Below are 18,301 nucleotides of genomic sequence, written 5' to 3'. Positions count from 1 at the left end.
AGGGGAAATTACATGCTTTGCTTCTGCCATATCTCAGGATCTTACTGCAATCGCTATTCAGTTGCCAAGGTTCTTATGATGAAGCCGTTTGTGTTACACACAGTTCAGCAGAGAAAGAAACACTTAATTCTCCCTGCCAGGTGTGTAGTCCCTAAAGCTTCTGTCAGTAACATTTACCCCTGATGGGGTTCCAGCAGGTCATTTTCACAGGCAAACATGCATGCCAAACATGGTAACTGCAGAAGAAGCTGATAGTAGGAAATTCTCAAAAAGAGATAAATAATAGACTGCTATTTACTGCTGCTGCTGTATTTTATTTTATTGACATTCAAGCTTTTTAATGCAAAGGACATAAATGAATAGATCCATTAAGAACTACTTATTTCCTTCTAGCCCATATCTGTTAATTTATAAACATCATCACGATCCTCCCAAAATAGGTCTTTCCTTCAATTGCATGCAAAAGTTTAGGTACCTCTGGTTAAATTGTACATTTAAATCAATATTTCTGAACAATTGAAGATGTTTGGAGTTCAACTCTGACTGTCTGGAGAATTCTGGGAGTTGAAGGCCAAACATCTTCAAGTGATCAAGGTTGGAAAACACTGATTTAAATGAAGCTCTAGATCAGGGATAGGCAACCTTGGCTCTTTTATGACTTGTGGACTTCAACTCCCAGAATTCCTGAGCCAGGGAGTTGAAGTCCAGAGTCATAAAAGAGCCAAGGTTGCCTACCCCTGCTCTAGATGAACATGCTTTATTTCAACCTCTACTGGTAAAAAGTTAAAATAAACAGCTTTATGAAAATATGAGTGCATGCTTACTGTTTATGTGCAGTCATTTATGGTTTCAGGATAAAAACAATGAATCCAAAATATGAATTCAGGCTTATTGAAGTTTTCTTCTGCAGGTTTTAGATGATGAGGTTAGAGAAAAAGATTTAACCTGTCATCTCTTCCACATGGATCACTGTTGTATAAGCAACATTGTTTGATGGACCTGTGAATTTTTCAAGAGGTCATTTGCAGTGGAGTTGTTTTACAGAGTTGACCAGTTTGGGGCTGTTCTAGCACAGATTTCTTGGGTTCGTCACTGTTAAAATTGCTAACTGAAAGTGTTTAGAGATTTCTTTTGCAAGAATGAATTATCTTCATTTTTATATACTTAAGAGGAACCCATATTTGTTGAAATATGCAGCAATCACAGCCAGACAGGTTAGGTGCTTCAGAGTGTTTGTTCATCTGTAGAACTGTGTTTTTGAACAAACCTAATAAATAAGTCAGTCAACTTTTAGGACCTGTCCTTTCACGTTATGAAAAAAGAAGTCATGAAGCAATTCAAAGACCAGCCAAACCCATCATAGTCACTGTTTCCTTATTCTAATTCTGTAAATGGCTGCACATAAATACTAAGCATGTGTTTATATTTGCAGAAAGATGTTGCGTTTAATTTTGTACCAGTAACTTCTCTATTCACTTAAGTATTTGTTGAGATGTACAGTTTGACTATGGAATGTTTAAACATTTACATGCAACTGTATCTTCCTAATGATTATATTTCACAGCATTTTTAGTGTCAAAAATACTGATGTACTGTCAAAGCCCTGTTAATTCCATAGTCATGCTTTCCACACGAGTCAACAAAATATCTGTAGAAAGCCCATAAGTGAGATATGAGCACAATACACTATCTCACCTTGGTTTCCTAGCAACTGGTAATGAGAAATCTACTGCCACCCATTTGCTTGAGGTAATATATAGCCATCCTGCCAGCAAGGTTTGCTAGACTTATTCTTCATTAATTTGCATTAAGAACACTTTTGTAACAGTCCAAGCTGGGCACCATTGCTATATTTTGTGATGAGAAATGCCATATTTTGGTTATGGGCTGTGGGAGCGCTTTGCTACAGCCATCATTGTAATACCTTTGGAACATTAAGTAATGTTGTTTGTCCCCTAATTTAAAGATCATAGAAAATAAAGGTGTTTGTCTTCAGGTAAATGTTAGAACTGAAACTTCCATGAAGGAAAAGTGTGAGGAAGAGAATAGATTAGCACATAGATGAACCTTTCCTAGTCAGGTGGTCATGAACCTCATAGCTTGTAAAGGTAGAAGTGATCCCATCACATCTGCAGGCCATCAGACTGTAGTTTCTATATAAACCATTAATTAGGATTTTCACTACATATACCAGCACAGACTAGAAGTACTAATTGAGAATCTAGATGTACGCTATTCCTACTTGGCTGCTGGGATTATAATTCCCAAATTCTCAAAAGCACCAAGATGAGGAAGGCCATACTAATTCTCTTTCCCCATTTTGTAACTTTGAAAGGGAACATTAGAAGCAAATACTATGAAGTATATAGTCCTGTAATATTTCTTCAGCAATTTTGTTTTTGCTAAATTCGATAAAATTTTCTTCTGCGGCAAATGGGTTCAGGATTATTGTCTCAGATGCAGGCATGGTGGGTACCACCCATGTCCTATTTTGTTATGTTTAATGGCATACCTGAATTTCTTTAACACTATGGTGTATTTCTCCAGAATTACTTACAAAAGCAAAAAAAACCCCACTTTATTTTAAAAATTATTTATATGTAACATGATTCTTTTCTTCTTGTTTTTATCACTGTATTTAATTAAATTTCCAAAGATCTATACTGAACATCACTGTGGCAAAAGAACGTAGATTGTGTACCATAGTAACACAATTATGTTATTATTTAAAAAAATATATACACATTTCAGCTATTACATTTTTAAAAACTGCTATAGTGAAGACAAAGAAAAGATTAAAAACTCTTTAGTAAACAATCAAGAAAAAGAAATAAAATTTATGTCTGATGAAATATGTTAAGTGACAGCAGTAAAGTGTGTTATGTTATGTTATGTTATGTTATGTTATGTTATGGTATGGTATGGTATGGTATGGTATGGTATGGTATGGTATGGTGTATGGTATGGTGTGTGATGTAGTGTAGTGTAGTGTAGTGTAGTGTAGTGTAGTGTAGTGTAGTATAGTATAGTATAGTATAGTATAGTATAGTATAGTATAGTATAGTATAGTTTATTAATTGATTAGTCTTACGACCATATCAATTAAAAAAATTAAATACATGATCTTATTTGGGATAAAATTGGTAAAAGAAAATATAGTGAATATATATAAGTTAATACAAAGAGTTATCAACCTAATAAATGTATCGCCTATACTGTTTAACCCAATTTGCTCAGTATATCAGGATCTTAGTTCAAATGTCTTAATTAAAAAAAAATAGCAGTTCTGTTTAAAATATATATATTAGAGCCCAGAAGGAAATAAGACAATCTGTGATTCAGATCCATCTCATTATATCCTTTAAGGTTAAAAAAAAAAGTCCCATACAACACCACTAAATATACAAATCAAGATGAGAAATGATAGCACTCCAAATATTTCCTGTTACACAATATTTGTTAGTCAAAATATAAAGAAAGGGAAGCCCTAAATTTAATCAAGAAAGAGAGAAACATTACCCAGTGCTCCCTGAACAAGATAATCACCCTGTGAAATATAAAATTCCGTTCAAATTCCTCTTCAATACTAAATTTGTTGCTTTTAAACTAGATCAATTGCGTCACATGATGTATTGTGAAGTAAACACAATGTTTTTTGTCTTTGCGGAGCCAGGATGGGCGTGGCCCGTGCGTGATGCATCCGGCCCATGGGCTGCCAGTTTGACACCCCTGAACTAGATGCTACTTCTGAATACGTCCCATTTTGCAATACAGGTTTTGCAATTTATTGCAATGCAATAAGTATTTTACAAAAGATAGTTGTTCCTATAGGCACAAGCATTGGTGTAGACATGCATGGGATAGTGCTATAAGACTACTAGTCCTTCTTGGCTGTGGAAAAAATAAGTATTTGCCAAAATGGTACCAATATTTCATTGCAAATGTGCCATTTGATAAAGGGGAACAATCCTAAGTTTCAGATAATAGCTTCAAGAATATCAGTAAATATTTAAAAAATACTTGAATTTTTAGGTTCTAAAGGAGAGAAACTTCCATTGCCTCATCTCCTAAATTTAGGCTAATAGTAAAACATACATGCAAAAGGTAAATATATAGATAATACATATATTGAGCAAACCACCCGGAATTATCTATTTTGTGTCAGACAAACAGTAATGAAAACTTCATTTTCTTTCATCTCAGGGCAAGTGGAGTAAAGAGCGTAGCCCAACTTGAAAGGAACAATGGAACATTACCCAAGATTACTCGATGAGAGAAAGTTTGGACGATAAAACACAAAATATTACAGTTAAGAGAGTAGGACACCTGTTTCAACACAAAAATCTAAATTTTAACTGTGAAAACACAGCAATTGCCTTCTGCTTTATTCTAAGTGAGGTCCAACACCCATCCGTACTCGTAAGCTATGCACTTTCAGGATAAGCAATTCTACTTAATGTGCAAAGAACAGGGAGTAATAAACAGAAGAAATTAAAGGCAGGAGATAAAAAGAAGTGAGCTCTAATTAAATGTAGTTTGTAGCAGTATTCATTATACCTCTCCATATCTTTCCATCTTTGCAAACCATCCATACAGCCTTTTGTACTTTCAATGCCAAACTTCTCTTTTTCAGGAACTCATCAACTCCATGCTTCCCCTTCCGTTAACTCTTCTTTCATAAAATTGTTCAACAACATTCATTGTGTTTGTATGACCAAGCCATCTCAATACACTTTTTTTCATACTGCTTACTCACTCTTGTATTCTACTCATATTCTCTCAGTATCCATTCATTCTTGATTCCATCTCTTCTTATTTCTGTGGCCTCCTCTTGAGGAGCAAGCGTCCAGAGTGCAGGTGGGCAATCTGGGTCATCAATCTCTGCCACAAAGCCATGCCTGCTCCTTCAGAGATGTCTACTTTATCATGGAACCTTATCCGTAACCACAACTGTTACCTTTCTGGAATTCTTACAAACTTAGAATGGCCTACATGAGGTTTAATTCACGTTTTCTGATAGACATTTCAGCCTTTCATTCATGATTACTGTAAATCTATGCCTTCATTTTCTTGCACACATCCATCAGCTGCACTCCACAAAATCAGACAAACCTATTCAGATCTAATGCATCCTTCACCTTTCTCTTAATTTTACAAACACACGAATGATCTATTTTAGTTAACTTTATTAATTCATGCTCTTTATCATTTACTCCTCTTACACTCCATACTGCAAGTCAGCAAGTAGGCTCATGAATATTTTTTTCCATGCCTATTATAGCTTTGGTCAGTTGAGGCGTTTGCATAAATAAAGAATACACTGAATTAACCATCTTAGTTACAGCCATACCACATTTGACATATTATGGCTGATATCCCATAAGTGCAATCAGAGCTCAAACATACTCATGCTATTCTACACAAGCCAGGATGTTTATATACTAAAATACTGTTGCCCCCATCCAATCAATCAGAAATAATCATGCATTATACTGAAACATTCACTATACTAAGTGAAATCAAAAGCATAAATCAAGAAGAAAAGCCGTTTGAGCTATGGAGCCTTGTAGAATAGGCTCAGGAGCAAAAGAGGACAATGAAGCTGTTTCTGTTCTTTCACCAGAAAGGAAATCAACCTTATCAGCATTTGTAGCTTGTGATACAGGGCAGAAAGCAGTTATATATGCTTTATTATTTGATAAAGATAATAAAAGTAATTGAGTCCTCTTCAGGTGTTGTTCAATTGATTTGTCACCTTTTCACTTAAAAAAAACCCTGTCCACTTGAACATTGATTTGATTTAATTTGATTTGATTTATTATATTTATACCCCGCCCTTCTCCCGGAGGACTCAGGGCGGCTTACAGCCAGTTTAAAAACAGTTTGATACAAATACAAAATACAAAATTTAAGAGAATAATTAAAAATAAATATTTAAATAGGCCGCTTCTACTAAAATTTAGTTAAAACCAATTTATCTGGATTATAGCAAAGACTTCTGGTCATATTTTAATTATGGGCACAATGGTTCTCATATTCCTATTCATATTCCTATACACTCTTTGATTAACTGCAGATTATATGTAGTCCTCGACTTACGACCACAACTGAGCTCAAAATTTCTGTTGCTAAGCAAGACAATTGTTAAGTGAGTTTTGACCCATTTTTACGACCTTTCTTGCCAAATATGTTAAGTGAATCACTGCAGCTGCTAAGTTAGTAACATGGTCGTTAAGAGAATCTGGCTTCCCCATTGATCCTGCTTGCCGGAAGGTTGCAAAAAGTGATTGCTTGATCCCAGGACACTGCAACCGTCATAAATATGAGTCAGTTGCCAAGCATCTAAATTTTGATCATGTGACCAGGGGATTGCTGCAATGGTCATAAGTGTGAAAAAACAGTCATAAATGACTTTTTTCAGTGCTTTTTTTTAACTTTGAATGGTCACTAAATGAACTGTTGTAAGTCAAGGACTACTTGTATGGAGTGTATATGAATATAATGTGGAGCGTGCCGGGGTGGGGAGGAGGAATTATATTATAACATAATGAAGGTCTCATTGAAGAATCTGGTTAATATCCTTTGAAAATCACTAATTGTTTCACACAGGCCAAGGACTCTCCAGCAGCTTAAGAGCCAGAATGCCATATTCAGTCATGTGACAATACGAAAAACTATAAATCTATAGACTAGGTTTATAGTTCATCTGTATAAGCCCCCCTCTCTCTTTGAGAGAAATGGGTGGTTCAGAAATGTGAGAAATAAAGAAATGAATAAATAAAATAGAGAAGGGAGAACCACAAAGCAAAAAATCGGTATTGCCTCACTCAAATATTTTTGTACTCCTAAAGCATTAGTTGCCAATGAAGAAAAGGCCAGAGCTACCATTATCGTGTTTTCCCAAAAATAAGCCCAAATCTTATATTTATTTTTGGTCCAAAAGACCCATTAGGGCTTATTTTAGGGGTGTCTTATTTTGCAGGTGGAGGCAGAGGTGTGGGGGAGGGGGAGGGGCCATTGCGGGTGGGGGCGGCAGGCGGCAGGCCCGCTGGAGGACCAGGTGGGAAGACAGGGCCGAGCACAGGAACTATGGAGTTTTGCATGGTACAAATAAGATAGAAGATTTTTGGAAAAATATGGTAGGTGGAGCAAGGCAGCAAGTATCACAGTAGTGATATCTTCGGGACTATTGCTTTCCATCCATGACAAAATTATGTTTGCTATGCAGCCTTTTTTGTTAAGCTAGCCTCGGGCATTCAGCTCTGGAGGGTTCTCTCAGCAGAAAACCTCAGTTTCCAGAGATCTCATATCTAGTTGGCAAGCAGGCTAAGTGCGTGGCTATGAAGTACATGGGAAACAATATTGATTGGATGAGGTCCTCGGGGGAAGGAGTGGGGAGTGGTGTGATCAGAAACTATTGGTTAGTCCTCAATTTACATCAGCTCATTTAGTCATTGGAAGTTACAATGACCTAGGACTGTTTTTCACATTTACAATCATTACAACATCCCCAGGATCACGTGACTGAAATTCAGATGCTTGGCAATTGGCTAATATTTATGACCGTTGCAGGGTCCCAGGGTCATGTGACCATTTTCTGTAACTCTCCTGACAAGCAAAGTCAATGGGGAAGCCAGATTCACTTAACAACCTCATTACTAATTTAACAGCCACAGGGATTCACTTAACAGGTTTGGCAAGAAAGCTCGTAAAAAGGGGGGCAAAACTCACTTAACCAATGTCTCACTTAGCAACCGAAATTTTGGGCTCAGTTGTACAGGAAGGAGGAGACAGTCTATAATATAATATGGAAAGAGGCAGACAATGAGGTTTGGGGAAGGGAAAGAAGACTAAGGACAGCAAAGCAGTATTTATCATGCTAGTAGCATAAATAAGGTAATTGTTTAACTGAAGTTCAATCTATTTAAAAAGACTGGACACTAGTCGTGAGGCACTATAAATCTGAGGTTTAGGTGGTTGGGCAAAAATATGGCCTCTTGTGATGGATTTTACTTTCCAGAACAGTGGGCTGTTTTGGTTTTTTTAATACACCAAGAACTTCCTCAGTGTTGAAAATAAGCTCTTTTCTCATCTAATACAGTATTTATTTTCAGAGCCTGCCTATGCACTTTGTCAAGGACTTTTTCTCCCAAATAATACTTCATTTGCAAGATTTAACTGTCCTACTATGTCCAAACAGCAGCCTTAGCAGAACATCATCCATCATCCTGTGAAATATAACCAGTGCCTCACATTCTGCATAAGTCAGGGGATTTTATAAAGCCATCTGGAAACCGAAACAGGTTTGCCTTGGAGGAAAAAAATGCACCTGCAACTTCTCAATATCTCACGGTGGGATTCCTCACGTAAAAGAGAGTATATAGGTGCTGTCAAATGAGGGAGAAATGCAGAAAGTCACCACCAGGGCTGAGCACTGGTCTCTTCTTATTTGAATCCACCCAAATGGCAAAGCAGTGATTGCAGAATTGTCTGAATGAGTTTACATCTCCAGGACCGGGTGAATTGCATTTGTGGTCGTGAGAAATTAGCTGATGTTCTTGCTGACGCCTCCTATATTATCTTAGAGAATTCCTTTACTTCCTTTGGTGAAGTACAGGATGCCTTGTGGAGAATAATAAATGGAAAGCTATAATAAATGGAAGCTATAATAAACTGCAGTTGTGTTCGACACTGAAACCTAAAACGATCAACGTTTTCAATATTATTTGATTTGTAGGATCAACCTTTTTTTTATAAGCATTGATTTATAAGCATCTTGAAAGAAGAGAATATCGCCCAAATGTCAGGATAGATTAGATACATGCAAATGTTGCAAGGCTAATGTAACTCATACTTTCATTGGATCACTTCCTGAGTAGAGAGTGGGAATGCTTTCAAGATCAAATATAATGCCTCCAGGAAAGCATTTAACGAAGTATCCCATGACATGCTGATCAGCAAACTAGTTGAGTATAAGCAGGATGGCATGATATTAAGTGGAGACATAGCTGGCTTTAAAATCTTATTTGGACAGTGTTAATTATCAGATCTGAGAAAGGATACCACAAAGATCAGTCCTGGATCTTCTAGTCTTTTCTGTTTTTGTTAATGAAGTTAATGAAAAGGTGAAGGCGGTGTTTCTCTCATTTGCAGGTAACACAACGCTGGGAAGAATAGCTAATATTCTAAAATATGGAAATACCATTCAAAACTGTCTTGATAGGTTAAATTAACTGAGGCAAGTGGAAATTTCTTCATTTATGAAACAAAGGCACGAGTATAAATAGGAGGACTCCTGGGTTGATAATTGTACTTGTGAAAAAGGTAATGGAAGATAAAATACAGTAATTATTGCATAGTGAATATGACCAGCATCTGCCTGGGATGCTTTAATTAAGATTTTTGACTAAATAGAGCTTTAGTCTTCATAGATTAAATTGCCTCTTTCAATTTACTAGATGTATGTATGTGTGCAGTTCTAATAAGCTGGATGATAAAAGATTTTCAGATGGTTGAACAGATATGAAGACTCGGGGAAAAAACAATTACCTTATTTACCCTCTTGGAAAAGAGAACACAAATTCTGGTGCTTTGAAAATATTTTCAACTAAGTCCAGGTGACAAAAGGGTGATCGGTTCTTCCTAGAATTTTACATTTTTGAAGATTCTCAAATTTTAGTTAAGTTTCTCTTTCTTAGTATTTCCAAAGTAAACCATGCAGATACTCAAAATACCGCAAAGGCATTTGAAAAAAAATATTTTTGATTCAGGCCTCAATTTAGGATAGCTAAATAGCTCTCACTCATTGTTTGTATATATTTCTTGTTTGGTCTGAATGGAAGATTGCTCCAACTTTGCCAAATATAGTTTCAGTCCAGTCTTGCTTTGCTCTATCCCTTTAAGGCTAGGGCAACAGAATAATGGGGGTGGAGGGTGAGGATGAGGGGAGCAAACATTCAATAAAATGGATAAAGTGTTCTTGGTTCACTGGAATTCTAACTCATTCTTATTTAACGTCTTATTTCCCCTTCCACGATTTATGGCATCTTCTAAAATTATTATATTTTGTTGTGCCTATAATAGTAATAAGCACAGGTTTTCTCTTAGTTCAGCTATTGATGGATGATATGAAAAGTCATTAGTCCCAGACGTACCTCTTGGGGCCTGCTTGAGTTTTTTTTCTTGAATTTTTCCAAGGTCCTTTTCTCTTTGCCTTCAAACAGTGGATTCAAGACTGGCACCTTTGGACCTGAATAAGAAAAGAAGGGCCAGTTTTCTGACAAATATTTGTCCAAAATTATTTCACTTTTGAAAAATTGACAGATACAGTATATTGTTCTTTTGCTCAACAGAACAATTTAGCCTCAAATTGTGGCATTACCAATTCGTTGGAGGAATTTCCAAATGAAACCCATATCCTTCAGGGAGAAATATATGAATCTGCTATTTTGAAACTCCTTCAAAATCATTTTTCATACACACACCCCTCCCAAATTTATGTTCTAGACACACATGACATCTGTTTCCATGTGCTTCTTATCTCCAAAGAATACCTGCTTTCTGATAGAGAGTGATGCTGCCATGCCAAGCATTTTCCCTCAAATATGTATATCTGAATACCAGGGCGGTTGTCTTTGATGCCCAGCCAACATCCCACTTGAAAGGGGAACACACTGATAGCAGTTCATGTGACAATTCACTTGGCTTGTCTACAAGATTTGATTGTCTATATTTCTTATCATGCTGTTAACATTCATACTTGAGGGTCTATTTTTCCTTCACATTAAAACACTAGCTATGCACCCATGGATAACCGATCTAAAAATATACAGTCTTGAGAGCAAGAATAAGCTATTCAAACTAATGCAATCAGGGCCAGAATTAGGAAAACAAATAATCAAAAGATTCAGGTTGTGCAAAGAAGCAGAAGAAGATCGCACAAGCTGATTATAAGCCAGTTGTCAAAATGATTCATTGGAACATCTGTTAAAAATTATCATGTGCCAGTAATGAAATATTGGTGGGAACATAGAGTTGGGAAAGTAGTTAAAAATAAGAAGGTGAAAACACTGTAGGATTTCTAAATATGATCTTGGCTTATAACCACCAGATTTAATTATGATTAAAAAGAAGAAAGTGGTGTGTCAATACCAGGAGACAGTAGAGTAGAAGATAAAGAATTAGAGAAGATCACTATCAAGATTTGAAAATAGAAACTGAAAAATTCTGGCATAAACTAACTATGATTGTCCCAGTGGTTATAAGCCCATTGGGTTCAATAACAAAAAATCTTGGACAGCAATTAAAAACTTCAACTTTCTGTTAAGTTTCCACCAGTCTTGGACTGTGAAACTGGTTGTGGATTACCCATTCATAATAATAATAGATCCTTAGGAAGGACTCAATAGATAGATAAAAATGCCAAATCCAGTTTAAACATCTGGCTGATGGTGTGACCAACCATAATAATAATTTATTGAATGTATATGCTGTCCAGGTCCCCAAAACTCTGAGCAGTTTACAAATAAAATGTCAAAATAAAAAGGAAGGAAGGAAGGGAAGAGAAAGAAAGAAAGAAAGAAAGAAAGAGGAGGAAGGAAGGAAGGAAGGAAGGAAGGAAGGAAGGTAGGAAGAGAAAGAAAGGAGACAAAAATGAAAAATAAAGATGGCAAGGATGATAAAACTGATGGAAAGGAAAGATGGCTTCACTTCTCCTCACCAAAGGCTCTAAGAGTTGAGAGAGAAGGTAGGAATGAGATTGGGAAAGTTTGGAGAAGATAAAGAGGAGGCTTTTTTTTTCTTTTTAAAAATAATCAACAGATGTAGAACTAGAATTACCTGTAATATCATGCGATTATAAGATGGCGGCGCCTTGCTTGGCCGCGGCTGCTTCAGCTCTCAAAAATGTGGGGGTTAGGGAGGGAAATGAACGATCCGAACTTATCTAATTGTTATTAAGTTGTCATTTTACAGCCATCTAATGATCTTTTTTAAATAAAGGAGAACTCTGATTTTGACCAATGAAACCTGGAGCATAGACTTACGGAGTCAGAAGGGGCCCTCTAGGCCTTTCAATCTAATTCCCTACTCAGGACAGAATCCAAACTGAAGCATTCCTGGCAGATGGTTGTCCAGTTTCTGCTTTAACACCTACAGTAAATGATTCTGCTGCCTGATTACTGTTACTGCTAAGCAAACATGTTCGCACATGTCTCATTGCAGAAAGTGTGCTAAATATAATGAATCATACTTGTTAATCAGTTTACTGGGGGGGGGGGAACCCTACCAAATTTTAAGAGACCAGGTTCTTTGCTGAGCTATTTAAGTACAGATCAATTTCTATCAGATATTATATAACATTTTTTTTTGCATATGAACTTTTCTTTTGCTCCTTTAACAATGCTCTAGTCATCCAGGGATAAGCCTGATGGGATTTGAAGCTACAAGGATGAAGTGACATATCTGAATGAATACATTATTTTCTTTTTAGACTGAATTAAAGTGCACATCCAGTCATCCGTGTCTCTTAAAAACTTGCTTTGTGAGATTTTTCCTAACAATGTAACTTGCTCATGTAAACGTTTTTGAGGCAGATCACACCGATGCTGGCCTTTATGATGCAAGCAGCAGGCTTTTTAAACATTACTTCCAAGTGTGAGTTGTTGTTGTTGTTTTTCCTGGTGGGCAAGGTTGATCAAGTCACGCCCCAAGCCAACCAGATCATTTCAAGAGCAGGGGAGGAGGAGGAGGAAATAGAGTGCAGTCACAAGGCACCATCCTGTTGCTACCTCCTTAGTTTCTGTCCCACGGCCAATGTATGAAGTCAGAGGAAGTCATGGCTCCTTTAAAAATGTGCTGATAGCTGTTAACAACAAAAATGTGCCAGTAGTAGATCAAACAATTACACCCACTTCAGATCCAAACATTGAGCCCATCTTCAATCATTCAAAATTATGACACACAAACACACACACAAAGCTATTTGCAACCCTATTCCGAAGTTATGGCCCTCCCCGTGTATTGCCTTTGTGACCAACTGCAGAGACATTTCAATGGCCTCTCTCACCTATCTTCCCGCCCCCCCCCATCGCTCCCACACAGGGTCACCATCATGCCTTAGGCCGGCTTCCCACCCTTCTCCTGATCCTGCATCACCCATTGTATACTTACCTTTTGAAGATCTCCAGAGCTCGGATTAGGGAAGGAGAACAAACCATCCTGAACTGTATGTCATCATGCAATCCCAGAAGTGGCTGTCATTTCTGAGGCAGCCACAGTTCAATTCACCAGGTTCTTAGGCAAGTGTCTGCCATTCGTTGAGAACTCTCTCTGTGTTGTGAGGGAGGTTAGCTCCCCTTTGTTCAGCGCCAACATAATTTTGAACCCTCGCTGAATAAATGGTCATAGATAGAAGACTACCTATAGCAGTGGTGGCAAACCTGTGGCACGGGTGCCAGAGGCGGCACTCAGAGCCCTCTCTGTGGGCACGCGCGCCGTCGCCACAGTCCTAGGCCTTCAGCTGGGTTTTATAACACCTTTTCGCTTTAGGCCTCCGCCGCCGTGTGCAAAAAAAAAAAAAAAGGTTCAATCAATCAATTTCAACTTCTTGCGGGAAAAAAAAGATCTTGTAAAGTTGGAATTGATTGAACTTTTTACTCCCACCCAGTCTGCCGTTACCACCGCAGCCACGCCTACCCAATGGGCCACACCTACTCGACAATGCATAAGTGAGTTTTGGGTTGCAGTTTGGGCACTCAGTCTCTAAAAGGTTCGCCATCACTGACCTATAGATAAAAATCTAAAGTCAGATTTCGTGTCAGACTAGCATCTGAGGGTACAAGAGTAATTTGAAATTTATTTTCTCTTTACAGAGAAAGAATGTTAGTATAAGCATTAGCAGAAACAGACACAAATGATTAGAAATCAGGTTTCATAGCAAGCTTTTAACTCTCCTAATTTTTTTGTCTCTAAGTTGCTTATGGTAAGCATATGCATTAGTTTTCAACTTTCTTTCTTTACTCAGTTGTATATAAAAATGTGCCATCGTGTTCTAAAACGTGCTGCTGCTTGATTCATGCTAAGTTCGGTTTTGCTCCCTTTCTGAACATAATAGAACTGAAAGGTGCTCTTTGCTGTTGAAGTGAAAATGAATGCAGTTTATACCCAATAAGTGGATTCTCTTTATAGAAGTGAATTTTAAAGATAATTATGACTGCACCCTTTGTTTTAAAGCACTTGACAAAAAAGTTGGCTAGAATGTTCTTAATTAGTAAAAGCTCGGAGTTTCTGCTTGACAAATTGTTTTATCCCCCCTAAAAGAACAGCTTATATAAAGTTACTCAAATGTTCTATTCTTTACCACTTATCTTTAATTTTTGTAATGCAGAAAAAGAGTCTATTGCGCTATTCACCAATAATTATTTTATTGAACCAGAAGATAAGTAGAGCAAGAAACAAATTTCTTAATTAAAAGATTAATGAGCCACAAATGCCTTTCCCATCATCCCATTGCATTCTGATCCCAAAGCAGGGCAGAAGTACCAGCTCTTGGAGAAGAGAAACTATGTCACTCCTCTGGGCTAGCTTGTAATTTGTCAGGGCCCAAAACCGGGCTTTTAAAAGTGGAAAGAAATAAGAATAGAAAGGTAAGCTCCCTTCTAATAGTAGTTTTAATAAGTCCTATTAAATTGGTCTTAAACACCAAAGCTGCCTTCTCTGGAAGCAGACCTCCCCCTGTCTGCCAGCATGCCTCCATGCCCATCACTCTGACAGTGACCTTAGCTGCCCTCTCCTCCATTTTCCCTCATTCCTTCCCACCTTCAAGCGAAAGGGAATCATTGGACACACACACATAACAGGAAGTAATGAGGCTATTCACCCAGTTCAGGGGTAGGTAACCTTGGCTCTTTTATGACTCGTGGACTTCAACTCCCAGAATTCCTGAGCCAGCCATGCTCAGGAAACCATGCTGGCTCAGGAATTCTGGGAGTTGAAGTCCACGAGTCATAAAAGAGCCAAGGTTGCCTACCCCTGACCCAGGTTATCAGCACTTCTGTAACCCTGCTCAGTGTTAAATCCAGGTTTGTCAGTCTCCATCACTCACATTATTAATCCATCTCTATCCATTTCCTTACCCAGGCACTATACTCTCACCCAAGTACTAAGGGGTCACACTCCCAATATGGCTGACAGAAAAACCTCCTTCCTCACCTCTGCCTCACTCCTGAGGGTGGTAGGCAAGGTCAGCACTTCCAGGCCTTCTACTCTAAGCAAAATCTGAAAAGATGTCCTCACTAGTCCATATCTTTATGCCTAGCTACCGGCCACCACAATGGCTATTGCTTACTTGAGCTCTGGAAAATTAGCTGTAGGGCTGAGGTCACCGTTTCAAATTCCAAAGTGAGAACGGCACAGGCTGTCAAGATGGAGACATGTAGGTTCTCCTACAAGACCACTTGTTCCCTCTCTCCACCTATGCATATGAGTCTTCCATTCTGCTCAAGACTCCTACTACCAGGATGCTACAGTTACAGCCACCTCACGTATAGACCAACTCCACTAAAATGGACACGAACACAGAAACTGACATGAGCATAGTCCCCTCCGTGTCTGAGATCTGATAATCAGGGAAATTTAAAGAGGACTAAGCACACTTTCCCAAGCATCTGCCTAACTTCCCCACCCTGTTAGGGAAGTGATTGGTAGTTGTTTTCCTACCAGCAGGTAATGCTTGGTGCAGGGGTAGGCAACCTTGGCTCTTTTATGACTCGTGGACTTCAACTCCCAGAATTCCTGAGCCAGCCATGCTGAGGGGGAAAGGGAGAGGTTTCCAAGCTGAGCCATCCTGGCTCAGGAATTCTGGGAGTTGAAGTCCACTAGTCATAAAAGAGCCAAGGTTGTCTACCCCTGGCTTGGTGGAAAGGAAAAAGCCAGTGAAATCATTTCTGGAATTCTTGGGAGAGAGGGGGAGGAAGGCAAAATAGGGATTGACAATGGAGCCAACATTGTTTATGCTGGCATATTTTTCTGCTGAATGAAAGAAAGCCTGGGGGAAGAATTTAATATGGCCATCTGAAAGAATCTCATACTCTTTTAATGAACTTTTTGAGGGTAAAGAAATAGTAAATCAAATTGGGCAAATCTTTCCTGCCTTCAACAGTCTCTTTTGAGAGCCTTCAGAAGTCCTTGCCTCCCCAGAGAGGTTTTTCAGATGATGAAAGTTGCTAAATTTTGAAAAGAGGACGACGGTATGATCCCCTTTCATTACGTATCTTCTAATTTACTATATTTTTCTAACAACATCAATCATAATTCTAAAAAAAAACCTTGTGTAATTTTTTTTAAAAAAAGTAGTTCCAATTGAAAGATATTTCTGGAAATGTATGAAGATACGATAAATTAATGTTCTCTTTTTTAAATTATCAAGTCAAATTCAGTTAAGTATCTAGAAGAAGAATAAGTATGATAGGGAATAATTATTCCTTTAAATATTTGTAAAAAAAAAAAGCTGTCATGGGGTCAAATCTGCAGCACTGGATATTTTTAAAATTCTTTTTACTCATGAAAATTCCTTATATAGAAAGGTATTTAGACAGGAGATTCAGTCATGGATTTCAGGCTGGTTTCTTAGCTAATTTATTAAACAAGCTCTATCCTTTTTGGCAATTATATTTCAGAGGAAATCCGTCCAAAGATTAAAGTGGTGAGAACAAATAGAACAAATGGAAAAATTGGCTATCAAAGTGAAAGGGACTTTCACTTTGAACTAGGGGTTTTCCCACTGGTCATGGGAGAGAATACATTATTTATTAAAGTATTTCTAAGATGCCTTTTGATAAAGATTCTCCCTGGAAATTTAGAATTTATGAAAAATTTAAAAGTGTTTTAAAATTCCACATTTCAAAAAAGAAAAAAAATCCTCTTTTTTTAGAGCAAAAGCATAGATGTATAGAAGTGATGCAGATAAATTTATTAGATATATGTTTAATATAACATGTAATTTTATGTAATTAGAACTCCTGGAACTCAACGAATTAAATAAATGCTAGATGACAAAATCCATGCTTTTTCTAGCTTTATAATGCAGTTTTCAAATTTAAAAATTATATGTTATGGAAACGCGTACATAAATTAGTGTACTATGAAGTTAGCTTGCCTAGTACTATAAAAAGCACAGATTCTATATAAGGGAAATGAGCATACACTAGTGCATAAACTTAGAGAAATGCCCTAAAACCCAGAACTAATAAAGAAAAACTCCCCTTATATGATTCTTGGCCTAGGTCAGGGGTAGGCAACCTTGGCTCTTTTATGACTCGTGGACTTCAAATCCCAGAATTCCTGAGCCAGCTCAGGAATTCTGGGAGTTGAAGTCCACGAGTCATAAAAGAGCCAAGGTTGCCTACCCCTGGCCTAGGTCAGCGGTCTCCAAATTTGGCAACTTTAAGGCTTGTGGACTTCAACTCCCAGAATTCCCTAGCCAACTGAAGTTGAAGTCCACAAATCTTAAAAATTGCTAGGTTTGGAGATCCCCAGGCCTAGACTGTTCAAGCTAAACAAAGTGTTCCTTTCCTTATATGCAGCAGTTTTGCCAAAATGTATTCTCCGTCAGGTCCACTGGCAACACTGAATGCAACCATCATTGTTTGGTTAAAAAGTAACCCCTGTCAAATGTGTGAACTAGTGAAAATGAAGCTGTATCACTGGAAATTGGGAACAAAAAGGGGTAAGAAGAGCTTTCAGTGATAAAACTGCATAACTAAGAATATCAGATCTGCATTTTTAAAAACGGAATTCTTGGGAATTTACATTTATAGACAGATGGACTAGAAAAAAAATACATATATATATTACATATGCCTATATACATATTACGAATAGTGTAAAAGAAAACAGATTGTAGAGTTTTAAATAAAAATACGTTCTTTTAAAAAATGAAATGGACTAGATCTCATACTAACACAGATTATAAAACGGATTGATTTAAGTAAATCAGGAAACCCCTGAAATATCTACAGTATTTCATGGCTTGCAATTTATAGACCAATAGTCCATGATTCTAATTCTTCACTCCCAACCTTCATTAAAAAAAAAAAAGAATACTGTAACAATCCTTAGTTTTCAGCAACCATTCCTTTCAGCAAGGTTTGCGCAGGATAATCTGTGCAGCATTGCATTGACCATGTTCTGTTTATCCAGTTAGGAGACTCCCTTGCCATAATTTTCTTGACTGAAGATACTGCTTGTTGTAGAAATTGCTAAGGCGGATAACATGTTCAGGGAATACAGAGTCAGGAAAATC

This window comes from Protobothrops mucrosquamatus, unplaced genomic scaffold (assembly GCF_001527695.2).
Source record: "Protobothrops mucrosquamatus isolate PMUCROS unplaced genomic scaffold, P.Mucros_1.0 scaffold_267, whole genome shotgun sequence".
NCBI lineage: Eukaryota > Metazoa > Chordata > Lepidosauria > Squamata > Viperidae > Protobothrops > Protobothrops mucrosquamatus.
Note: the sequence above shows the minus strand (reverse complement) of the source record.